Genomic DNA, 24,415 nt, shown 5'->3' with positions numbered 1-24,415 from the left:
CAATTACCTGTTACAAAAGTAATTTTTATTTTTTGGGTTTAAACTTTAAAGTACACATGTCACCATATAATTTGTCTAAAATTTTAAATAAAAAAATGAATAAAAAAAAGGAGCAGCCCTCATCAAACCACCAGCCCCAACCATCGCAATACTCCACCAAACCATCAAATCGAAGCTCACGTGACGGGGGAAGGGGATAGGTGGTCTGAGCGGCCGAAATCAAGGCAAGGAAGAGTGATGGGAGGCCGAAATCGTGGATTCGTGACTCGTGACGGAGGGAGGAGGTTTAACGGCGTGATGGAGGAAGGAGATTCAGCGGCGTGACGAAGCGAGGAGGTTCAGCGGTGTGATGGAGGGAGGAGGATTCTGGTTTCATGAGGGTCCGAGGGTGGTTCAGGGGGAGGTTTCGTGAGGGAGGTAGGGGTTTAAGGGTGGTTCAGGGGAGGGGGTTCGACGGTGGTTCAGGGGAAGGGTGGCATAGGAGGTCGGCCCGCCGAGATCGGTGGCAGGGGAGGTCAGTGCGCCGAGAATGGTGGCAGACTGGCAGGGGAGGTGGTTTGGATGGTGGGTGGTTTCTAAAATTAATTAATTGTTTTTTTATCTTTTTTTTTTAAAATTTTATTTTTTGGACTAATCAGGTGCCAACACGTGTCAAGTAACTTGCTATAACAAGTTAACTGACCAGTTGGGACCATTAAAAAAGATCGGGGGATAAAGGTGGGATTATTTAAAAATAATCCAAGGATGGAATTATTTTTAACGGACGGCCTAAAGGTGGGATTATTTCAAGCAATTTTTCCTATTATTAATTCTATTAATTTAACTCTGTGTATTAAATAAATTGTTCCGACATCATCTCTTCAAATACGGCACTTGACATGTCATTAAAAACTTTTCCTACAAATCCATATGTGATATTAGCACAATTTTAAAAAATAAATAAATTTGTTCAATTTTTAAAAAGTTAGGATTTACACAAGCATTAGTCATTTTTTTTACCCTTTAATTTTCATTCCTAAAATTGTGTAATGCATGGGACTATCTAGTGATGAATATAATAACATAAATACCATATCTAATAAAGTGAAAAATACTCCATATTTGATAAATGACTAGTTGTTGGCCCAAACAATGTCCCGAATCATTATACAGTATGTATATTGTGAATGAGGTTTTATAATAAAAATTATATGATAAAATACAAATTTAGATTAAATTAGTTACTTTACTGTAATTAAAGGAGTAGTCTAGTACAAATAGTATAAAAATATTTAAGTAAGATAAAAAAAGATAATCTCACAAACAATGGAACAATGTCGGTGTGTCGTGATGCAAATCACTAACTTGAAAACGAATTTCTGGCACAATCAAGGTGTTTAATTGCATTCGCTGGCACATTCCATAAGGTTAACACATCACTTCCACACAAAGACACTTTTGGCCTGGGTAGAAGGTTTGAGTGAAGTAATTTATGTCCAATAGAGAATGTGTTTAGACTATTGTGCTTGATATATTTTTCAAGTGTTAAAATAAAAAAAAAGCTTCTTCTATTCATAGAGAAACATGAAAGAACATAGAAGAAAAATCACAAGCATCAAGAAAGGTGATTAATCACCTTAAACATCCTCTTAAATGAGGGGTTATGAGAGTTACTTATCAAGAGAATAATGGTGGTACCTTAAACATCCTCTTAAATTGGTGGTTATAAAAAATTACTCATTAAATTAATGTAATACCTCGGAAATTCCCTTTCTGTAAAATATCTTCCAACTCTAAATAAAACTCATTTTTAGGAAATATCCAAAGTATTACTGCCACCATGATAACGGCTAAGACTATTTTCAAAGTCACACAGCGGAAGTCTTAAATAAAAACCAACTTTTAAAATAAAACTTGAGTTCACACCCTCAAAACAAAATAAAAATAATTAAATCACAAGTTGGAACCATTTCAAACATGGCCCTTTCAAAAATCCAACTTTAAATAATACATAAAGTTTAGTCCATAATAAAATAATTCAAAACATAAAACTAGGAAAGCATAACAAGTAACTCTTGACACTCATTCCCATCATGCTCTTCATGCTTCACGTACCTGTCACTTCCCCTTTATTTCAACACTCTATTCACCATATAAGTGGGTCATATTAGGGCCAACCAAAGGAAAGCTAAACACAAATACAAAAGTACGAATCAGCAAAAGCTGAGTACATATACACCACACTAATATGAATATCTTATCAATTAGAATAGTAATAAAACATGTTTGTCATACAATCACAATTAACTTACCTTTGACTCATAACTAACAATATTAATTATTAATTAATAGCATCAAACGGGTTTCCTTCCTTAAAAATATAGCCCATTAAAAAAGGAGCTTCTAACCAGGGAGCTACCCCAATTGGCACCTACTATGTCACACCTTGGTGACGGAATTCCAACGCATAAATAATAATAAAAGAAAGTACAACGTCCTGTATCCCTGTAGAAGCTATGGTTAAATATAAAACCCTACAATTCCCTCCATATGTTCACACTCAAGGTATATACGTTCCAAGAGTTTTGGTGCGTATCCTCTTACACTTTACGTGATTTACCAATTTAACATGTGAAGACTCCAACCAATCAATCAAGAATAAACATAACAATAATCAACACATTCTTCCAATTAATTCTTGAATTAATTAGTGAACACATACTATTTATTTTAATTAAGGTTCCTTGCCTAGTTTTGTGCACAAAATTGCACGATTACTACCTTGGTGCATAGAATGCACTAATAAACTTTCTTGACTCAATCTCAACTATGTGAGTGCGCAATAAATTAACTTCTTGACTCGACCTCAACTTATGTGGGTGAGTAAATAAATAAACTAACTTTCTTGTCTCAACTCCAATAATAAATGGGTGAGAATAAAATCTAAATCATGCTCAATAAATATAACTTTAGCTCTTTTCAATAAACATAAGCCTTGCTTATTAATTACATGTCTTCTTGATAATGAATAACAAATAATATAACATGATTCAATTACTTTCAACTTGTATCAAGCTTATAATAATTATTCCGATATATTCACATACTTAATTATAAGACATGGATAACCAATCAATCAATTCAAGTATCACAACACAACTTAACATGATACTAGTTTCATACTTGATACCAATTTAACTTCCTAACATGGTACTACGCATAATTAATATATCCTACGCGCATACTTAACCTCAAATCGTCTTTCCAACTAGCCACAATGCCAAAAATTACTCAACTTAAGGTCTCCTACAATACCAAGTATATAAAGTCAATTAATCCCTTAATTACACAAATTTTCAGCAACTTTTAAACACTTTGAAACCTCTCTAATAAGCTGAAATTTTGGTTAAAAACCTTTAAAACGCTTTCTTTAAGTGGGTAATTAAAACCAAAAAGTAAAAACATAATTATAGTGGTTATATAAAAATTCCAACACACTTTTTAAGGTCTAAGCCCTTCAAATAAATCTGAAAATTATATTAAAGACAAATAAAACCTTCTCTACTTATGGGTAATTAAACCCTTTTTATAAAAACACAAAAGTAGTACTTTGTAATAAAATTCCAGCAATTTATTTTAAATAAAAAAACTCATTGAAACTCTATAAAGATACAATCTTTAAGCTTTATTATTATCACTTACAATCAATGGGTATATAAAACCCCTAAATCAATTGCAAGTTACTAGAACCCTAAAAATCAACACTTTAATAATTAAAACCCTAACTTTTAAAACCTCATAAAATCATAATTTAAAACAATACAAAATCTGAAATTTATACTCTTTAATGATTAAAACACAACTTTAAAATACGAATCATAGTTTAACAATCAAAATCAATACCCAAAAATATATAATACATAAATCAAATTAAAACGAGGAGACAGAGAGTGAGAACCACTGTGGAGGGTGGCCGGTTGGCCGAACTGCCGGCAGAAGGTGGTGATGTGGCGGCGGCAAGGTGGATGATAGGGTGACGTGTCATGGTGGAGCGCGAGTGTGCGTGAGGTGGGTTTGTTTCCCCATGTTTCTCACGAACACAACCAAAACAAAGGAAAGAAAAAGAAAAGAAGAAAAAGAAAAGAAGAAAAGAAAAAGAAATAAGAGAAAAAGAAAAGAAATAATACTTACCCCAATATGATTCTCGAGTCTCTTTGTGTGGGAAAAGTTTGGGGTTTTGAGAGGTATTTATAGAGTAGAGAATAGGGTTTAAGTTTGGACTCAATAAATAAATGGGTTTGAGTTATGTAATATTTGACCAAGGGTTCAAATAATGGGTTGGGCTTATTTAAATGAAATAGGTTATTCCAATAAGAGTATGTATAGCTAGTTTATATACGATATTTTAAACAAGGCTAAATAATTAATAAATGTTCGGTCCAAAATATATTTTATTTTTATAAAACTTTATAATAAAAATACTTTAACCCTTTAAAATATTTGATTAAAATACTTGATCTGAGCACTTAAAAATATATTTTATAAATACTTAAATACTTTATAAAAATACATAAAAATACGGAGTATTACAATTAAGTGAGGGAATCCAAAGATCAAACCGTTGGAGTCCAACGGGCCAACACGCATCTGATCGAGCGGTTGATTTGACGCCTTGAATTCCCTTTCTTTATCCCAACAACATTTACTTCAGTACACGTACTATTTAAATATAGTTTTCCAATAATTATTGAACATCAAAAAATATTGTCCAATATCTAGTATTAAAAACTATTAATTTGCTCTGTTCAACCTCGAGTTTATGAATATGATTAACTTTTTAATTTTTAACAAAACATTGTCTATTAGATGTGTCATTGGAGTAGTGGTTGAAGTTAAAGTATAATAAGCATGAGGTCATAGGTTTGAACATTAATGCTAACAATTCATTATTTATTTAATGAATTATATTAATTATATGACATGATGCCACATAATCTGCCTAATCATGATGACACGTGGCGAACTCATGTCTTCCCATAGAATTCTAATTGCTATCATAGTTCTATAGTATGGTTTCATCATGTAAAATACGTACTTCTCTCTTCATTTCGTATAAAAGTCAAGTAATTATCGAAACAACATAGTGATACTTCTAAACAAAAATTTAATAAATGTAATATGATTTCGTTGAATATAACTTAATATAATTCGGTTAAAGTAAAATTAGACTTTTATTATTGAATTTTTTTTAGAAAAATAGTTTATCAATTTTCAAAATTAGTTCTTTGTCCGAACAATGCTCGGATATTTACAGGAAAAAAAAATATATTCATATAATTGTAAGTTTGTATTTGTTTATAGATTTTATATACATTTAATATTTATTTATTTAAAGTTGTTATTGTTCTATAATTTAGGTTGTATATTTTTTTTTTGTAATCAATTATCTTATTATTTTGTAAGGAAAAAATAATTTGGCAGGAAAATTTTTAATGTGAACGCAATATATGTACTTCTTAGATAATCCTGATAATTACTTTATATAGTTTTATTTATTTATTTATTTATTTATTTTTTAAGATAAGGAGAAATCCCTTGCAAGTTGGGGGAAATAAGGGATCCAGCTTACTTAGGGTGAGAATCGAACCCCTTTCACAGGGGTGGAAGGAGGCCCTCCAACTATTAGGCCAACCTTGATTCCCATATAGTATTGATTGATTGATGTACTAATAGTAGTATAGTACATAGTATAGGTATAGCCCGTATAGGTAGTACCCCCACTACACATCATTTCAATTTTCAAACCTAATTTTGCGGCTTCTGATTATAGCTCTAACCCTAATTCAGAGAAAAATTTATACACAAGAATTTTCCAACATTCAACAAGAAGAAATATTCAGTGTTATATTTAATAAATGTCAAATGAATTTGGCTAGAACTTGAAAAAGCAACCGTTACAGCTCTTACTTAAAACAATCAAGGGACCACATATGCCTTTTTTAATCCATACTTGGTACTATTTTGGTGGCCCATGTTTTTACCGTTAAAACAAAAAAATTTACTCGATCGTAAATGAATAAATACACAAAAAAACAAATGAAATTTCTTCTTTAAAAAAAAAAGTGAAAAGCTAAACGTTGTCCTCAAATCTCTAACTAAAGACCACAAAATAACCTAAAATTACCTACGTAGCCTTATTATAAAAATAATTAATTTTACCTCAACTTAACACTTTTACCCTAAACAAAAAATTTAACTATTCACTTTAACCTAGAGAGAAAAATGTTTTTAAGAGAGAATAGGGAATGAGGATGAAGGTAAATTATGTTAGTGGGGTTAATTTTTGTTTACATATGAGGGTAAATTTGTAAAATACATTTTATTTTGTGGGTGTTACCTAAAAATTCGAGGGCGGTATTTAACAACCCCAAAAAAAAAAAATGAAATTTCCTAATTTTGTTTATAGTCATATACCATAATTAAAACAAAATAATTCCCAAAATAAATACTCCCTTCATTTTTAAATACTTGTTTCATCTCTTTATACGCGGAATTTCAGGATCAATTGGAGAAAGTAATAAAATATAGAGGTAGTGAGGTAGTTGGAAGAATAAAAAAATTGTAAGAAGCAAAAGTAGTAGAGAGAATTAGAGGAGAGAGAATATGAAATTAATAAAATATGATTTATGTTGGGTCCACTAGGTGAGAGAAATGAATTAAATATTGTAAAAGCTTTCCAAATAAGGAAATATAGCAAGTATTTAAAAATGGCCAAAAATGAAAAGTGGAGCAAGTATTTAAAAACGGAGGGAGTAATACATTAAATAATTTTTCAAAAAAATTGAATGATAAAAGGGTAGGTACCTACTAAACTTCTAAGCCTAGAAATAGACGCATAAAGGTTAAACATTTTTTTTTCCCGAAAATTGATACTCGTACTAATAATAATATAGTTGACCAAAATTTTAAAAAATTAATAAATAAAAATCATAAAATATGACATCATATTTAGTTTTGGAGAGAAAATTATAAATGACAACCTAACATGTGTACAATTTTAGAGTAGGATGATGTCAGCGGATACTATTTTAGTATGGAGTATTAGTCATAGATTTTATCTGAACTTACTATGTTTTATTAGAATTTATTCGGACTACTTTTATTTATGTGAACTTATTTTCTTTTAACTTTCTAACTTTTTTTGAATAAAGATTGATTTATAAATAAAAGACATACGACATCTGCAAAGAAATTTAAATCTAATAAATATATGATATTTGAATCAAATAAAAACATCCTTTCAACAGAGTTATGTGTTGCAAATCATACATTCTTCAAATTCTCTTTCATATTGATGTGATTTACAGCCTTTTTCGACAAGGAGGTCTATTGATTTGTTACAGTCGTGAATAAATTTTTTGTCTAATTCATCTGATAATAATTGAAGGACTAACCTCTTTTTCGATCCCGCACAAATCTTTCCCAATGAAATAACGTATACCATATTAAATTCAAAAAACAAAAACAAAACTGGAACAAAGTCCACCATAGGGGAACTTAGTACACTCAAACCCACCATAGGGTACTTAAAAAAACATAAAGAAGCTAAAATGAAAAGGATAAAAAATAGCCAACTTTCTGGCCGATGAAACCCTTATATTGAAGAACCCTAGAGAGAAAAAATAGAGAGTAGCTAGAAGGCTAGGGTTTTGATAAATAGTTAGCAATAGTTAAAGCAGTTCACAAATTCTTTTATGTGTCTTGCCACACTATGTACATATGTGAGCAGCTATTATAGAGGATACTTCGTTAATATTATAGGGTTACTCGGTCAGTTCTACAGGGTTATTTCATCAATGCTATATGGGTTATTCGCTCTGTATTAAAAGGGTTACTCGCTCAGTGTTACAGGGGTTACTTTGTTAATTAACAAGCGGCCACATAATGAGGTCAGCTGTACACAAGATATGTTGTTACAAATTTTCTAAACTTATATTATCCGAAAAATAAATTGGCCACAATGACACCACCTATTGATGAGGTGCGTAGAATAGCACCACCTATTAGTTAAATACTCTATAGCACAACCTATTGTCTTGGGTGCATTAAATGACGTTATTGACATCGAAGGTCAGAGATTCCATCGAAAAACTAAAAATTGTCTTTTTTTTTTTGAAAAAAAAAAATTCTCTCTTTATATGAATTTTTTTTACAACCTCACCTCACTCCCATCCTTTCTTTATTTTAATAGATAAAAAATGTATGACATGTAGGGTGTTTTACGCAATTTTTTACTTTGCTATATGTATTGGCGCACTGCTATATGCCTATATGTACTGCCATTATGGAATTACAAAAAGAACTATATTTTGGTAGTACTTGTATTGATAAAGAAAAAAAAATGTCAAAACACATCCAACCAACTACATTCCAAGCAATTATGATCATCTTAACACACACAAGCACAAACAAGAAGGAAATTTAATTCAACAGTAATCAAACCTAAAAATAAAAATAAAAAAGGCCCTAAATTTAACATTTAAAATCATCAAGATCTCTTACCAAAGTTTATAGAAGAAACTTACAAAATTTTGCAACAAAGCTATAAAATTGCAAATGCTGGTGAAATTCGTGCTTTTATGTTCATTAACAATGGTGATTCATGGTTGAAAGAATGTGGAAGGTGGAAAGGTTCAAGTAGAGTACAGTGAAACAAAGAAATATAGAATACCAAAAGTCACGTGGAGTATAATTTTTTTTTTTAATAAAAGAATTAATTTTTTTTTAAAAAGCTAGAAATAAATAAAATAAAAAACAAAAACCAAATTTTTAGAGCTTATTTGGCATTATTTTTTGTTTTCAGTTTTTTGTTTTTTAAAAACAGAAAACCAAAAACAGGAAACAAGTAAAAGGAGTTTCTACTTTTCTGTTGTCAGTTTTCAAAATTATCATGACTTTAACAAGTTTAACTAATTTTTGATTCATTATATGACATATATCATATTATTTTGAAAAACAGAAAACCACAACGATGTCAAACGAACCCTTAGTTTTCCGGTTAAATCTCTGGCCTCCTATGTCAAAAATGTTATTTTATGCACCCAAGACAATAAGTTGTGCTATAGAGTATTCAAAGATTAGGTGGTGCTATTCTACGCATCTTGTCAATAGGTAGTGTCATTGTGGCCAATTTTCCCTTATTTATATGAAATTAATTTATCTAAACTTATTTTATTTGAAGTTATTTTTTTTTATTCTTATTTATATACAAAGTATGAGAACATCTAAACATTTTTTTTTTCTGATTTGTTTTTTTTTAAAAAAAACACTTTTTTACTGAAATAAAAAAAAAAAATATAGTAAAATAAGATTACATAAGAAAGACTGTTTTTCTATCGGTATCTTTGGGTATACAATTAGATACGGAGTATATGATTGTATTTATGCTATAATACATAAATGAGCTTTCCATTAGAATGAAAGACACTTGACAAAAACAATCAGATATTCAAATGTAAGCATCTTTTTTTTTTTTATTATTATTTTTTTTTAATGTAAGCATTATGTAACAATTAGATGTACTTGTTGGATTAAAGAGATTAAAAACCAAGTTTTTTGGAGGTTGATTAATTTGCTCCACAAGGAGGTTGTGGCCTATAATGTTTGCCCACAAGTGGGTTGTGGAGTAGACTTTTTATGACTGCTTTATAAGGAAAAATCAGCCTACTCCACAAGTAGGTTGTGGCCAACAACGATTGCCCACAAGTAGTTTGTGGAATAGATTTTTCATGTCTACATTCATTCAACTTTTGGCATTCTTCTTTCATCTCTTGAATTCTCTTGTAACACCTCATCGAATTGGATGTTTATTGTGATTTAATCATCCTTTGATGTCTAGATTCATTCTCTTGTTCTTCATCTTTCATTATATATTTTCATGATTGAAAATAATGAAAAAAAAAAACACAATGATCAAACACTTTAAGCTAAACACATTCCTCTTTTTGGGCATAAGTTTATATGACTCCAACCTCTCATCCAAAAGTGCCTTTGTATGAGAGTGGTGTTTTAACTTTAGGGAATGTGTCGGCGAATGCAATTGAGCACCACGGTTGCGCCGGAATTTCGTTTTCAAGTCAGTAATTTGCATCATGACACACCATATTTGTTCCATTGATTATAAGGTCAACTTTTCAATCTTATTGATTATTTCTTCTTGATAACCTTGAAAATACATCTTATTTTACAACAATTTGAAAAAAAAAATTCTTATTTTCATGGCTACTAATTGGGTATTGATCGGAAGATTAAATGTGCAAAGGAAAAAATTTTGAGGAAGATTATGTTCACGTTTTTTTGGGAGCAGTCCTGGAAATGGCCCCCGATCAAAGGTAATTTATTCTCCGTTTGGGTTGAAATTTTGGGAGCTTGTTCGGGTCATATGAGGCTTTATTTTCAATGGTTAGATCGTTGGTATCTGCTTGCGTTTGGGAGTTATGGCTTCAAAGTTGAGTTTCATTTTTTGGAGAGGATATTTGGGCATACTACGAAAAATGCTCATTTCAACACTTGAATTAATTCAAGGGATGTCCTTTCTAAACTAATTTTGATTATTCTTAGCATGTGATTTTAATTCTGATAATCATCTTGACAAATATATACCAGTTGTGATTTTTGGTATTATAATGTTGGATGATTATATGTCCATAATGTATTATTTGTTACACGATTATTAGTTTATAGGCTAAAGTATAATCCTTGTTATATGTGTGATATTACATGGTATGATTAATTCTATTTCTTTGTTCTATACTTGTGGTTTGAACTTAGTACTTAGAAATATATTAATTGGTTTTATTACCGATTTGTTGGTTTTTGAACATATGGGTTATTTTGTTCATTGATAAAGTATATATTAGGGCTATTGTTTTAGATTAATTTCTATTAGCAATTTGGTAAGTACCTAATGTTTAAATGCCTATGTTGATAGATAATTCATGGTTACTTAAGACTTATTAAATTGTAGGTTTTAATTATAAGTTTTACCATGATTTTTTGTTGCAATGAGTATGATGTGGAGTATGATGCAATGACAAAGTCTATTACTTTTGGTACATATGTGTTGATACTCATATATATATTTGTCTTACTTGTGGAGGTCATTCAGTTGTTCATCATTGATCGCTAAAGTAAATTATTAGAGGCACCATGGAGGTATGTCCACATATTCTTTTCTCCATAATCAACTATGTTTTGTTTTTAGACTTAACTTTGGCATGTAGGGGTTATGATTCTATGAGTGTATAGAATTTTGTAGTAGGAATTTAGTTCTTATATATCCCATGTGAAAGGAGTATAGTTTACCATGTCTAATTTCAATACTTAGTTGAAAACTTCTATCGTCCAATGTGGGAAAAAAGTGTAATATGAGAATTAGTGTTGGACTCAAAGTCTTAGTTTGCTTGATGTCTTGTTTTTCTTTTTAAGCAATTGATTGTATGCTCCATGACTTTGTATGTAAATGTTGGATTATTGGATTATCTCCATGCATCACAATATTGGATTATTGTATGTGATTATTGGATTACCTCCATATACCACAATATTTGATCTCCTTTACTAAAATAATTTGTTTTTAGCAATTTTATGCATTATGTCATGTTTAAGTGACAAGTGATTGGTTACACATATTAGAATTCTCATTGCTATATTCCCATCAATATATCTATTTTGTTTATTGAGTAAACAAGTTGACTATAAGATCGAGGAATAAAAGGCATTAATATTAGATCTCTCTATTATTTGATGCAAATCATGAAAGCGACTAGTTATGCTAAAGACTATTATTTGTTTGCCTTGATTTGTTGATTTGATATCTCTATGTTTGAAGAGTTTTTCCTTAACTTAATGAATTGATGACGTGAGAGATTGTTTACCTTGGAAGAAACTATTGAGGATGAGTTAGATCATTTCTAACATGCTTAGAGTTCTCCTATCTTTTTTATGGAGTGTGTTTTCTAATATTTCTTCTAAGTTTTTTCAATGTCAATTCACTAAGTGTTGTTGAAAGTGTTCAAGGCTAAACTTGTGAGTAAAGGTTACTTTATTTTTCTCGTCTTAATAGAACAATGAAGGTCTCACTTAGATGACTTAATTATTTGGATCTTGATCCTTGATGATAAGTTTCCCTCTAGTGGTTGAAGTATATATATTAAGCCTTTTAAGTGGTGACTTAAGTGAGTAGATTGGGGAGTTCCATGTTGAATATAAGAAATGTGAGTTGAAAATTCAAGTGTGAGTTGACTGAGATTATTACCTACGAATTGGTACAAGAGTTCGATTAGTACCTTGTGAGAGTCTAATACTTGTGATTAAGTTTGCTTCTTACTCCTTGCTTAAAGGTAATATATTTTTTTTTTATTTCTACAATGTGAGTGTGGTGATGTTAAGAATCACATGTGTAATTGTAGTTAATAACTTTCTTGAACTTCTTATCTTTCCAATTTGTTTTTCACGATATTGGATATGATATATATTGTAAGAATAATAATAACTATATATTATGATTTTTTGGTTTTTTCTAAAGTGTCATACATGTTTCATGATTGGAAAGATTTTTGCGATGATATGATATTTGTTGTTCATGTCATCATTTGAGTGGAATATGTTTTAGCATGAATTATGTGTACTTTAAAAAGGTCTTAAAGTATGTCTTGAGTGGAGTATGCTAATACGTTTAGCAATGTGATAGTGATATGCATTACATTTTAGTTGAAATGTAATATTTTACAAATTTAATAGTGAATGATTAACGTTGTTTAAACTTATTTCATCTTTTACTAAGTATCTTTTTAGGTAAGAAGGTTAATAAATAATACACTAGCTTTCAGGAAAAGTTGTTCAAAAATTTCCAGAAAGCAAGTGTTGGTGATTGGTGATTAATGGTTGATGAAGAAAGTTCACTAATGCGGCTATATTATTTTCAAGGATTGGACTTGATTAAGTTTTTGAAATTTCAAGTTTTGGGTTGTCTTGTTACTTTATTCATCTAATGGTGAATGTGACATTTCTAACCATTTGTGCAAATTAAGTTGATGTTGGTAACATGCTAGTTTTCCTTTTTGGAAAAGTATTCTAGCAAAAATAATTCAGCGCTATGGTAAGGAAATTTTGAACATGTAACAATCATTGATAACTTGTAGAAATGTCGAGAGGGATAGGCCTTAAGCCCATGTGGAAAGATTCAAAGCATTATTTTCCTATCCCTATGGCATGTGTTGTAATGCTTGATTGAGGTTGAGCTCTTTGAGTTCTTAATGGATTAATAAACCATTTAGGTTGGTGCTATTTGAGACGCACTTGATTAATCCACCATTTGAGGTTGAGTCCTTAGACTCTTAATGAATCCAAATTTTTGAGTGAACGCACTAAAACTTTGGAATCACCGTTGTTTATGGTTGTTGTGAGGCTGAGCATTAAGCTCTTAATGAATCCATGGTCTTGTGGGGGTTAATGACTACAATGTAGCATTATTTGAGTTCTTACGAACACCTTAACCCCGTCGACTAAGTACTATTGAGAAGTGCTTGTGATTCACCTATGTGGTTGTAAGACTAGCCATCTTCTATGGAAAACTTGGGCGGATTTCCTAGAGCTTCCACTAGACCCAAAGTGAATGTGCTTGGCTATAAAATAAGTGCATCTCTTCGCGGAGTTAATATAAAATCTTGGAGTGATGTATGTGTTGTAGGGGTCTTGCGCTAAATCTTGCAGTTTCAAGGTTAGTCCACTCTTTGATCAAGGGTGTAAGGGTTTCAAGGTTTTTCCACCCTTATGCTTGTAGCTCATTGCCTCATTTCACTAAGCACTAGATTTTAAATTACTAATGTGATATCTAAGTGTTATGTACTACATCTCCTCTTATGCCCATATATTGCTTCTTATTCTTTTGGCTTTGTTTTTCCTCCCATTAGTAGGGGATTGTTGGATTAAAGAGAGTAAAAACCAAGTTTTTTGGAGGTTGATTAGTTTGCTCCACAAGGAGGTTGTGGTCTACAATGTTTGCCCACAAGTGGGTTGTGGAGTAGACTTTTTATGTCTACTTTATAAGGAAAAATCAGTCTACTCCACAAGTAGGTTGTGGCCAACAACGATTGCCCACAAGTGGGTTGTGGAGTAGATTTTTCATGTCTACATTCATTCAACATTTGGCATTCTTCTTTCATCTCTTGGATTCTCTTGTAACCTCTCATTGAATTGAATGTTTATTGTGATTTAATCATCCTTTGATGTATAGATTCATCCTCTTGTTCTTCATCTTTCAGTATATATTTTCATGATTGAAAAAAACGAAAAAAAAACACAATGATCAAACACTTTAAGCTAAACACATTCCTCTTTTTAGGCATAAGTTTATATGACTCCAACCTCTCATCCAAAAGTGCCTTTGTATGAGAGTGGTGTGTTAACCTTAGGAAACGTGCCGGCGAATACAATTGAGCACCATGGTTGCGTCAGAATTTCGTTTTCAAGTCAGTGATTTGCATCATGACACACCGTATTTGTTCCATTGATTATAAGGTCAACTTTTTGATCTTATTGATTATTTCTTCTTGATAGCCTTGAAAATACATCTTATTTTACAACAGAACTTCCATTAATATTTTCTATAGCATATGCATTGAATAAATTCATAAAGTGATTAACCACTAAGAACTTTTCAAAGGGCAAGATAGTCTATCAAGCTAGGGGCCTAGGTGGTTGTAGGTTAACGGAGTAGAATGATGTTGATTAAAAGCTTAACAAACGTGTTAGGTTTATTTTTAATTTTTATAAAGCTATATAAAAATCGCAAAACATTTGCCTAAATCTAAAATTAAATAGTTCACCTAAATCTAAGGTTCTATTTGGGGTCTATTCAATTCTGCGTAATTTCAATTCAGTTCATCTCCAATCAATTCAGTTCAATTCAGCTCCAATTAGTTCAGTTCAGTACAGCTCCTAATTTCCCTCTCTCATAAAATATTCATTTCAGCTCAGTTCAGTTCAGTTCAGCTCAGCTCCAATCAGTTCAGTTCAATTCAGTTCAACTCAGTTCAGTAAATGTGAACATGCCCTTACTTCACCTTAAAAAAATATTCAGCAAAAATATTTTCACATCGGTAAAAATAAGTTCAGTTCAATGAAAATAATTTAAGTTCAGTAAAAATAATTTCATTTCAATAAAAATCAGTAAGTCTAAAGGATAAATATATTAGAGAATTAGTGAATTAAAATAATTTCAGTTCAGCAAAAATAATTTCATTTCTGTAAAATTAATTTCAGTTTAGTAAAAATAATTTAAATTCAGCAAAAATAATTTCAATTCAGTAAAAATAATTTCACTTTAGCAAAAATAAGGTCAAATGAACGGCGTCTAATTAGGATATTTGTCTTTTTTTAGAGGAAGGATCATGACCACACCTTAACTTTTTCAGTTTTTACTTTGAAAGTGAGGATGAATAGTAAGAATTCTCATCCTCAAAGTTTATCTAATAAGAATTGAACCCTTAACCTTAAGGTTAGAAGGTGCAATCTTTTCCACTAGATTGGTCTTGTCATTTTTAATGTAAATACTTTCCTAAAATTATACTCGTACATATAAAGCTGTCAATTCGGATAAACGGGTCGGGTCAATTCGGATTAACGTCGTAACCTATGTGGGTCGGGTTTGGATTGGGTCATGCTTGAGTCGGGTCATACATCTTATCGTGTTTGGGTCGGGTTTAGGTCAGGTCAATAACAGGTCGGGTTAAATTCGGGTCGGGTGAATAATAGGTCGGGTTTTCACGGGTTAAAACGAGTTAGGGTTATTCTTGGGTTCGAATCGGTTTCGGTTCAAGTCAATAATTTACGTGTTATAATCAGGTCGGCTCAATCAGTTTTGGTTCACGCAATAATTTGCGGGTCGGGTCATTCTCGAGTTCAAGTCAATAATTTGCGAGTTGCAATCAGGCCGGGTCATTTCTAAGCCAGGTCATGTTCGGTTTCGGGTCTCAAATATTGGGTTAATCTTAGTTTCGGGTTGATTTCAGATCATGTCATATCGGGTTCAGGTGCATTTTTTGTGTCAGTTTGCTAACGGTTAATGTTGTAATGACGTTCACGTTTAATCATTATCAATTTTTTCATTTATTGTAAGATAAATAATTTCGGATAAGTTACTTCAAATAAGTTTAGATAAGATATACATAATAAGTGACAACGTAACTATATAACTATACTTTGATCAATATTAATAAGGTGGTCTAATTTGAATTTAAGGTGATTTGAAATTGGGTTAGGTCAATAATGAAGGATTTATGTCTTCGTCAAGTGCAATTATTTGATAGATAATGGATCAAATTATGAAGATATTTAAGTTCGTCCATTTGGATCGTCGTTATATCATAGCTAGAGGTATTAACGATGTTTGGGCTAGTAAAATAGGTCAAAACCTAATTGGACGGATCCTATAAGGTCACACAAAGGGCCTAGATCAAGCATAAGAGGACGAGGCCCATCAGGTGGCCAGCCATATAGAGGGTTTTAGAGGGTTTGGGCTTTGCTCATAATCTAAATATAATATGATTATAAATAGACTAGGTGTCTACGGTTGAATAGAACAATTTGATGATCAGTGAGATCAAACCCTAATTTGCAAACATGAGACCAAACCCCTCAAACTCCCTCTCTCTCACTCACGGCTCTCTCCTCCCTCACGGCTCCATGGTGTGCGGTGGTGGTGGTGATCGTGGTGGTGTCTGGTTGTCCAAGGAAGGTAGTGATCGCAATTTTCCCTTTCACTCGACCAATCTAGCATTGGTGGACGCTTGATCAAATCCCGTGGCCTAAGTAGAGGAGTCACACTTGGGGCTCTATTCTCTCCCTGATTTGCCGATCGAATAGCTACGTGGAATTCACGTTTCAAAGGTATGACTATGTGACTCTTGTGTGTTATGCATGTGATCCTGATTAAGGTGCGTATGAATATGGTTTATGAATTCCCGCTTATTATACATAAAGTCCTACAAATAATAAGTAAGGTTGAGTTTGAAATGGGTCATGAATAATTTGGGTTGAATTTGAATCGGGTCAATAGCAAGTCGTGTTGATTTTCGGGTCGGGTTAATAACATATTGGGTGGAATTTTGGGTCGGATAAGTAATAGGTCGAGTAAAATTCAGGTCTGGTTACTAATAGTTCGGGTTAAATTCGGGTCAGTTTAATAATAGGTCGGGTTAAATTTGGGTTTTGACGGGTTAAAACGGATTTCGGTCAATCTCAGTTCGGGTCAATAATTTACGGGTTATATTCCAATCGATTCATGTTCGAGTTCGAGTCTCAAATACTCGGGTTAACTCGGGTCTAGGGTTGGTTTTAGGTTGGGTCATATTAGGTTCGGGTCACCATTTTTCCGGATTCAAACAGGTCGGTTAATAATCGATTTTGGGTCGGTATCTCAGGTCGGGTCGGGTCAACTTTTGTTCGCTCTACAGACATACATAGTTTTGTTTATGTCAAATAATTAATTCAACAAAAAGTTTAACTAATGATTAGTCATTTAGACTTAAGATTTATTATATACTCTATTGCAACACTCACATGGAATCCGTTATTTATTTATTTTTTTTATATTTTTTTTTGTCATCCTAGCTTTTGAGCCTGAAAATTGATTTTATATTCAATCATTTTATTAAATTGAAAAAAAAACAGAATTTCCCATTGAGCCCGTGAAAAAAGAATAGAGAAACAAAATACAATTACGTGTCTCCTTGAAATAAAGAATAACTATATATAGGCGCATAATACCTATATGTTAGCAAATATATAGGATGGCATTCTTGAAATTAACTTGAAGTTTGTCACATGAAAGTGGGCCAAGGTGGAAGGAATTTTGGTGGAAAATATGATAGTAAAAAATACCCCTACGTGTATAATAATATACAAAAAGTACTATTAAGACAACTTATACTTAATGGTACATTATACATGCATAATAGTACACATGAATGTATCACTGTAGCATAATTGTACACATGAATGTACCACCATAGAAAAATCAAACGAAAAAAAATTTGAAAACCCCAAAACGCCCTCCTATATACATGCTAAATAAATAGGTGCTATGTGCCTATATACACTCAAAATAAAGCCTGAAAGTCATCTAAAAGAATTTAATTTTTTTTTTCAAATGAAGCAAGTCCCCTTCTATCCAGCAGGGCAGCCAGACACAACAACCACCTTACCTTAACTACCACGTCTTTTTTTTTTTTATTAGATTTACTTTACTTCTTTACCCTTTTGATTTTCTCAATTTGTGCTCTTTATTCATACATTCTTCTATGTCAAAATATAGAAGTACACTCCGTCTTAAATTTGTTGGTGTTTATATACATCTATCTGATCTATGTATACGTTTGAGCATGCAACTATGCAAGCCGGCATTAGTTTATATCGGGACTAAGGGCCTATTCTGTTCAAATTAATATCACTTCACTTCATCTCCACCCACTTAAATTCAGTTTATTTCTTAATTTCTTTCTCTCATAAACAATTTATTTCAGTTTAGCTCAGTCCCAATCAGTTCAGTTCAATTCATTTCAATTTAGTTCACTTGTTTTCAGTAAATCGGAACAGGCCCTAAGACTTTGTTGTTGTTGTTGCTACATAAGACTTGTACTAGTAATTGATATCAAGTATATTACCTATTTGGCCGGGTTGATTTGTTCTAACAATACTAGACTAGGGAAAAATAACTCCGCTTGAAATTTCAATCATAACTCAATGATGTTTTGATACGTAACTTAAAACATGTAAACATGAAAATTTATTTGGCTCATAAACAACATAGATATGGAATTATGACAAATCGATCTCACTTGGATTCCGGAGGATAAACAAATTAACCAACTCACTTATACCATTCAATTCATGATCTCTTAGCTACCTTCACATTTCTACTAGGGCTTTTTTTATTTTAGCTCTATCCTCAAAAGCTATATTTTGTTCAACTTACTTCAATCTCACTTATTTCAAGGACAATATGTTCAGCTTAGTTCAAATAAAAGTTAATAAATTTAGATAATTCCAAAAAATACAAGATTAAATTAGCTTTCATAAAGGTTAAAAAGACCGCTCAAGTTCAATTTACAACTAAAGGTCTAACGATTAGTTTAAGTATGATCTAACATAAAACTATTTAACATTAATGTTTTTAAACAACCTTCTCTCTCTTACCTATAGAGTAGTAAGTAAAAATAGGAATCCACTTTTTACTTAATACTTCATTCATGTGAAAAGTAAATGACAAGATGAAAAGTATTTTGGGGGAAAAGTGTCATTTTGTGTCTGTGAATAATAATATTGTAAATTCTTCTCAACCTTCTTTTTGTGTATTTATCTCAGTTTATTGTGGTTTATTTAACTGAAATAGTTATTTAAATGAAATCGTTATTTCAAAAAATAATCAACTCAAATATAACTAGCTTTTGGACCCATACTACACACGGGTTGTGCTTAATATAAATTATATATTATTAGTTTTATTTAGAAAAAATGAAAATTAATAATCTCACTTTTACTCCATTTTCTATAAACAATCCCACCTTTTAAAATTCCAAAATTAATCCCACCTTTAACAAGGATCTTTCACTAACAATCCCTAACCTGTTATATTGTTTTGGTAACCAATTTTACTACGTTACAAGACACGTGTCGACTTTTAATTAGTTTATCCTTATAGGCGTCGTTCGAAGCGCGCCTACGTTAAGCATGTTGAGAATATGCTTGACACTCATAGGAAGTGGGAATTGACACACGATTAGGGACAAAGCAAAGTAGATAGCTAGGGAGCCCCCAACAAGTTTTTAAGGAACTTGTAATCCATTCACGGATCATTTAAGGCTACCACGATTAAGGGACAACAAAAGGCAACAACGATTGACCCGTGAAGGTTACACCCCATTCATAATCCATTATATTACTAACCCCATATGGTTTAGAACCACGAAAGGAGGATCGAGGATGATGGTACGAAGTGAGTCATGGAGTCACATTCGCCCGTACTGGCCGCTACTCGATTCTTATAGCGAAAAGTATTTCTTACGATCTCAAAGGCATGCAATCAAAGATTCAATTTCCTCCAAACTAAAATTATACTAAATTGGTTGAATATTAATGCAACATATAATTCTAAAGTATCGTGATCACTTGATTAAATAACAAGATTAAAAAGAATTCTAGCTAAACCGGTTGTCCAAATTATCTTATTAGGCGTTATATCAACATTAATATTGGAAGCAATTTAACAATAATAACGTTAGTCAGATCAAATTATAACAATAACCCTAATCACGATACTAGCAACAAGAATAAAAATAATAGTAATTAAGTGATTAATTAGTCACTTTCCGCGTTTCCTTGAATGGCTAAATCATGAATAAATAGTTAGTAACTTCAATAAATATATAAATCAAATTGAAACAATTAAATTAAATAAAAAGTAGTGATGATTTGGTCCAAACCCTCAGTTATATCTACTTTTCACACCTTGGTTTAAATATAGAACTTCGGGTCAAGTAAGGACTCCTTGGAGTTCTTAGGGGAAATATTATGAGATAATAGGGAGGCTAGTATTTAGGCTAAAGAGGGATAAAAGAATGATTTTTTGTGTAGGGAGAAAGAGAATGATTTCTGGTGCCCCGAAACTGAGGAAATTAGGTTCGTATTCATAAAGAAACTATGAGGGGTGAAGCACGGAACCCTGGAATTGAAGCGTTGTAAAAATAAAACCCTAGAACAATGCCGTGTAATGGCATGTGTGTCGTGACATGGTGCAAAATACCGTGACACAGCATGAAATGCCGTTGCGCGATATATGTGCCGTTGAGCGGTAATTTCAGTTTTTACGCATTTTTAAAACTATGATAACTTTTTATACGTAACTCTAAATAAGACATTTAATATATCGTTGGAAAACTTATCAAGTATAATTTCCAACCCAATTAGAATCAAGTCAAAATATTTTGTAGATTTTAAGATATGGTTGTTTTAGTGAAAAGGTGTCGGTTTTGGGTCGAGTTTAGTGTTTTGCTCATATCTTCTTCGTTTTATATTGAAATTGTGCTTATGATATATCGTTGGAAAGTTTATTTAAAGGCCTATCCAACCAAATGTTATTTAGGTCAAAATTAAAGGGCCAGAAAATCAGTTTACCTCAGTTTTGTGATGTGGACACGGAGAGTAGAAAGTAAGTTATGGTTTGGGGAAATGGACTAAGAATTGGGTTGGTTTATGAAATATAATAGGTTAACTACGGATATAAGCACTCCAAAGATTAAATACTCAAATCGACTAATAATGGCGGTGAAATTTTGTTCATCATCGGGTTTGGTTTTGAGGAGACATTTTTAGGTGTCTACAATCCTATTTTTTAATAATTAAAAATTTATTGGATAATCTATATTTTAATAACTAAAGAAAACAAACTAATTAAAAAAAAAAAAAAACCAAAACCCCCAGCCACCTGAACGACCCCCTTTCCCTCCAGTCCTTATCACTCCCAGCAACCCAATCAACGCAATCGGAAGCCTGATTACGAGCCGAATCCTTGTATGGCCAAAACCTTCAACAAGCCTAACAAATTAAAAGAGGTTTTTTGGGGTGGTTAGGGTGTTTACTAGGTTGAGCTTTCAGGGCTAGGTGGGATTTTTCGGTGCTAAGGTGGAGTTTGTCAGGGTTGGGGGTTGAGTTTTCAGGGATGGGTCGGGTTTTCGGCCAGGGCTAAGGATGGAGTATGCAGGCTCCAAAGCCAAAATCAACCTCTATTCTTTCTTCTTAATTTATTTTGGGGCTAATTTTAAGGCTAATTTGTGGGTGTGAACTGATGTTGTAGTGGTTCGATATGGAGGTCCGGCGACATGCAAGTGAGCTGTAGTGGTGACACGTTGATGCGTCGCTGCGTGTGAGGTGGGCATTGATTTTGCGTTTGTAACAACAGGTGGCTGCTTGCCTGCTTGTTGCGAGCTGTTTGTCACACATCCAATGACAATATCAGATTTAATATGAAGAATATTGTGAAGAGCAGTAAAAAATAGAGCAGGAAAGGTTCAGTCTTTTCTATTTCATTCTTATTCTGCAATCGTGGCTGCGTACATCACAATCATTCCCTTTATATACAACAGCACACCAATCCCTAGGAAGATTACCCTAATACAAGGAAAAGGACAGTTGGTTGTACCAACCAGTCAATGGAAAAATAACAGAAGAAAACAAATTAAAGGAAAAATAAAGGAACAGGAAAGAAACAAGGAGGTAGGTAACCCCCTTTCATCACTCCCCCTCAAGCTAGGTGTGAGAGGATCGAACGCCAAGCTTGGGAAGTAAGAGATGTTGTTGAGAAATAGTGAGTGGCTTGGTGAAGATGTCAGCCAATTGCTCTCCTGAAGGGGCGTATTGAGTTTTGATGCAGCCTTCATTAATTTTGTCTCTAATGAAGTGACAATCAAGTTCAATATGTTTAGTCCTTTCGTGGTAGACTGGATTAGCAGCTATGGATAATGCTGCCTTGTTGCCAAATTTCAAAATTACAGGACCAAGTTTCTTCAGCCCCAAATCTTTAAACAATTGAGTGAGCCAAGTCACTTCACAAGCAGTAAGAGCCATGACTCTATACTCTGCTTCAGCAGAGGATCTGGCAACTGTTGCCTGCTTCTTAGATTTCCATGAGATTGGTGATGAGCCTAGCAGAACACAAAACCCAGTTGTTGATCTTCTTGACATAGGACACCCTGCCCAGTCGCTGTCAGTATAAGCTGTGAGAAGAGCAGCGGATTTAGAAGCTAATAAGACTCCTTGTCCAGGTGCATAATTGATATATCTCAGCACCCTCTTTGCAGCTTGCATATGACTTGTAGTCGGTTTGTGCATAAACTGACTTAAAATATGAACAGCATAGGCTATGTCTGGCCTGGTAATGGTCAGGTATATGAGTTTTCCCACCAATATTTGGTACTCAGTTGGTTCTGACAAAGGATCCCCCAGCTCAGGTGTCAATTTAGTGTGAGCTTCCATAGGTACTCTAACAGCCCTAAATTTATGCATGCCATATTCCTTTATCAAGTCACGAGCATACTTCTTCTAAGACAGAAAAATACCTTGTTCTGTCCTGTCAGCTTCTATGCCCAGAAAATACCTAAGAGCTCCCATATCTTTCATGTGGAAAGTGGATGAAAGAAAGGCTTTAACCTTTTGTATTGTTGTATTATCATTCCCTGCTATCAGAAGGTCATCCACATAGACTAAGACAATCACCAAACTCTCCCCCTCACTTCGAGTAAATAAAGAGTAATCTGTTTTAGATTGATTAAATCCATAGTCTTTCAAGGCTGTGGATAGTTTAGAGAACCATTGCATGGGTGCTTGCTTCAAGCCATACAGGGATTTCTTCAATTTGCACACTAGTTGCTTCTTGTTTGTACTTTGGTGCTTCACAACGCTGTTTGCATGAACTCTACTGTTCCATCTTGTGTAGCCTGCTGGGAAAGTCATGTACACATCTTCAATGAGATCACCATGTAAAAAGGCATTCTTGACATCCATTTGGCATACCTCCCAATTCTCCATAGCAGCTACAACTAGAAGTGATCTTACTGGAGCAAACGTTTCCTCGTAGTCTATCCCATGTCTCTGTCTGCACTCTAATATCACAAGTCTAGCTTTATTTCTTTCAACACTTCCATCTGGGTTGTACTTTGTTTTATACAACCATTTGCACCCTATGGCCTTTTTTCCACTTGGCAACTCAGCAATCTCCCATGTGTCATTGCTTTCCAGTGCTTGCAGCTCCTCATTCATGGCAACAACCCATTTTTCATTTTTAACTGCTTCTTTAAAATGCACAGGATCTTGAATCATCTCAGCTTGGCTCAGATAAGCAACAAATTCAGGTCTCACCGGTGTCATTGCAAGGTTCACTACTGGTGCAACATTCACTTCAGCTTCACTTCTCTGTGTTCTGCTTTTCTTGACACCCACTCTGCGATCATATCCCATCAGCCACTTTGGTGATCTATGTGGCCTGGTTGATCTTCTCAAATGAGTTTCGGGAGCGGTTTGCTGAGTATCATGGTGAGATTCTGAAGTGTATGCAAGTTCATTTGGAGTGTCTGGAACTGTTTCAGTGATGATTTCTTCATACCGTTGAACATCAAGATCATCTGTCTCATGATTCAAGACTGGATCATTTTCAGTTTCCTCATCATCAATCGATATTTGATCCATATCAGGTGCTAATTGGCCACTATCATGATCACTATCATGACTTAACTCATGCATGGAAATTGGCAGAGGTGTGTTGTAACTGCCCGTGCTGTTGGCTTTGTTAAATGGGAAATATGCTCGTAGAATTTCACATCTC

At 33.0% G+C, this 24,415-nt stretch overlaps 1 long non-coding RNA gene and 1 pseudogene across 2 annotated transcripts; both read right to left on the bottom strand.

Moving 5' to 3' along the window:
• Window positions 1–1,863: 1,863 nt before the first annotated feature.
• LOC145576718 (uncharacterized) lies at window positions 1,864–4,164 on the bottom strand. Of its 2 annotated transcripts, none has more exons than XR_014098539.1 (3): window positions 3,938–4,164; window positions 3,230–3,285; window positions 1,864–2,167 (listed from the first exon to the last, which is right to left on the bottom strand). It is a non-coding gene; the product is annotated as an uncharacterized LOC145576718 (long non-coding RNA). The 2 variants fall into 2 exon arrangements; XR_014098538.1 differs by having other exon boundaries at window positions 1,867–2,121.
• Window positions 4,165–22,344: 18,180 nt separating this feature from the next.
• On the bottom strand, window positions 22,345–23,070 carry LOC145575583 (secreted RxLR effector protein 161 pseudogene; annotated as a pseudogene).
• Window positions 23,071–24,415: the final 1,345 nt, after the last annotated feature.

This window comes from Chenopodium album, chromosome 13, assembly GCF_948465745.1.
Source record: "Chenopodium album chromosome 13, dcCheAlbu1.1, whole genome shotgun sequence".
Classification (NCBI taxonomy): Eukaryota; Viridiplantae; Streptophyta; class Magnoliopsida; order Caryophyllales; family Amaranthaceae; genus Chenopodium; species Chenopodium album.
Note: the sequence above shows the minus strand (reverse complement) of the source record. Positions and strands in the feature narration are given on the sequence as shown.